Raw genomic sequence first — 3,334 nt, 5'->3', positions numbered from 1 at the left:
CTTTTGGTGGACGCAAAACTTCTCTCGGGCGAGTTTCACGGCTGTCAAATTGGAGCAAAGGCTCAGGCCGCTCCTTGAGTTCCCGCGAGACATCCACCTTCTCGCGTTGAGATATCGCGTGATGACAGCACCCGCCAGTTTCCGGCTTTGCTTCCTGCTCAAGGTCATTCCGTTCCGTTCTGTTCGAATCAGCCTCTGTCCTGTCCTGTAAACCTCCTTCGTGCCACTTACTTCATCGGTCATCCCCTAAGCCACCGAGTTCATGACAAAACGTAAGTACAACGAGGCTTACTTGTCCTATTTAATGAGTTGCGACTCGGGTTCGTGAGCAAGTTAGCCACATTAGCCCGTTAGCATCGGGCCGCCGCGTTTCGCGGCGATTACCAGTTAATTCAGAGGCATCGTTTGTAATTATAGGTTAAGTTGTGTTAATGGTGCAACGTCTGTCGCTCCTTCCAGTTCTAACGACGACCGTGTGTATTTTGTTTACAAATGTGTGTCGGCCTTAGTTTCATTAAATGTAAAGTGTAGTTAATTCATGTGGCCCCTAAATGATGCCATTATCTTGCATTTGATTTGTTATTCTTTGGTTGCATCCAGAAGTATGATGAATGTTATGTGATAACATTGAAGTTTCCTTTCTCACATTTGGAGACTCGATCCCTCTTCATTCGATCAATCCTTCTTCATTCCTCGATCCCTCATCTTCGATCAATCTCCCTCCTTCGATCCTTCAACATCAATCTCCCTACTCGATCCCTCAATCAATCCTCCCCCCTCAAGCCTTCAATCCAACCTCAACCTCAATCCATACTCATTCATTCCTGCTCATCCTTCATCTTCCCTCTTCAGCCCTCCTAAGCATCCCTCCTCAACCTACATCAAACACAAACTCCGAGTATTATACGGACGAACAATTCAACACAAATGTCGAACTGAAAAATACGTTTTCAGTGATACACATAAATAGTAGAAGTCTTTATAAAAATTTCACCAAAATCAAAGAATATTTGACTACATTTAATAAATTTACAATAATTGCTGTGTCAGAAACTTGGCTTGATGATGAAAAAACAAGTGAAATGAAAATTGATGGATATGAAATGTATGCAACTCATAGGGAAGACAAAAAAGGAGGGGGAGTTGCAATATATGTAGATAAAACACTGAAATGCAGCAAAATTGAGAGCCTGACAAATACAACAGAGAATCTAATGGAATGTCTAACTCTTGAAATACATATTAAAAATGCATCAAATGTCATTATAAGTTGCGTTTATCGGACCCCAGGATCTTCTCTTGACACATTTAATAAAAAACTGACAGATATGCTGAGTTGTACAAATGACAAGAAAACACGAATAATATGTGGCAACTTTAACCTCGTGGCGTGCACGTACATTAAGTGTACATTATCACGTGTTGCGTATGTTTCATCAAAGGGAAGTAATCGAAAGTTAAACACTTGGGAGCTCATATTTCCCAAAAGTCGTCAAGACATGTAGAAGTACAAAATGACAGTCCGGTGTCATTTATATATTGTTGCATTTGGGAGAAATCCAAAAAGTGCACGGTGCAGTTGCAGTTTACATTAATTGTAAACTTACTTCTATTATAATTCATCATCTTTGATCAATCATAAACCTGGTGTATTTCAATGCATTTCCCGGGATTTTGGTATTTTTCTCTTCAGTGCCGTCGAGCCAATTTTATGCGAAGCATTTTTTTTTGTTTGAGTGTTGACAACACCGTGCCACTTGGTGGCGCCATAGACCAACAAATAAATTTTCCTGCAAACCGCTGACTGCAGTCCCTTGAAGTTTGAAGGTGATTTCTGGTATTTGACACTGTGTGGCGCTCACCGCACGCACGCGACAATTGTTTTGCATTGCTTTGCAGATGTTTTAGTTGCATTCGGTAACGAATTGCAGAAGATTTCCCAGAAACTTCTGCAGAAACGTGTTCAATGCAATGCAAAACAATTGTCGCGCGCGTGCTTTGATGTTGCAAAATAAAGCATCGTGAACTTGAGCTTGTTTGTGTTTCAAAGCACCGGGCGCTGTTTCAAAGGCAAAGACATCGAAAAAAAAAAGGCGTGGGAATGGCGGAAAAATCAAATAACTCGGGCGATGTTTCAAATGTACGGAAGCCGTGGGAAAGTGGATAGATCAAACGGATGGGCGCCGATTCAAATGCAAACAAAGGGGGAAAAAAGCCGTGGGAAGGTAGTTCGATCCCACAGGTGCAGATCCTAAAGTAAACAAGAAAGAAAGCCGGACAATTCAAATAAAAACATGTTCGATTCTCAACTACTATTGGTCGAAAAAATTATATAAAGGCCTGGGTAGTTAGTTGGCTCGCGATCATTACCGACCAACACTGACTTGTGCAGGATGGACAAGAGATTTTCAACAGACGAAGCAAGACATTTGATTCTTGAAGGAAATTCCGAAACGGAGGAGGATTTTTTTTTCCTCCGACCCCTCGGATTATTCCGACGAGGATTTTGTTCCGCATTGCACGGCAGAAGGGGAGCAATCAGAGGAAGATTTCGACGACGACGAAACCAGCGATGATGATGATGAGGAGGAGCTGCAGGAGGAGCTCGGTGACGAGCATCCTCAAGCTGCAGAAGAAGACGTGAGTGCGGAAAATATTTGGCTTTCTAAAAATAAGAAAATGAAATGGTCTTCATCGCACGAAGTGGCCGGCCAATTTGTGCCTCCGACACTGCCCAACCCCGGGCTAACTTCATATGCAATTGCCCGCACGACTAACCCCATCGACGCGTTCAATTTGTTTTTTCCGGACGACATGATCGATCATATCGTCACAATGACTAATTTGCAAGGCCAAAGAGCGATTACACGATGGTCCACCATCACTGCACAACAACTACGCGCCTACCTCGGCCTGATCATATTAGCGGGCATGTACAAGTCGAAGGACGAGTCGACAATGAGCCTGTGGGACAAAGAGCTCGGTCGGCCGATGTTCAGCGCCACGATGTCTGCATTCCAATTCAGCCTTATCAACCGAGCCATTCGATTTGATGACAAGTTACACTGCCCACGACGGCATCATCTAAACATACTAGCGCCGATCGAAGATGTGTCGACGAAATGGAAGCAGCGGCTGCAACTGATGTACTATCCCAGCCGGGATATCTGTGTCGATGAGCAGCTGGTCTCGTTTCGGGGCCGCTGCTCATTCAAGCAGTACATGCCGAGCAAGCCTGCGAAGTACGGCCTCAAAGTGTGGGCGGTGTGTGACGTCGCCAACTCCTACGCTCTCAATTTGGAAGTACACACCGGGAAGCCTCCAGGGGCTCCGC

This window comes from Hippocampus comes, unplaced genomic scaffold (assembly GCF_001891065.2).
Source record: "Hippocampus comes isolate QL1 unplaced genomic scaffold, H_comes_QL1_v1.1 scaffold507, whole genome shotgun sequence".
In the NCBI taxonomy this organism is placed as follows: Eukaryota; Metazoa; Chordata; class Actinopteri; order Syngnathiformes; family Syngnathidae; genus Hippocampus; species Hippocampus comes.
The sequence above is the reverse complement of the archived record's forward strand: the minus strand, read 5'-3'. Positions refer to the sequence as shown.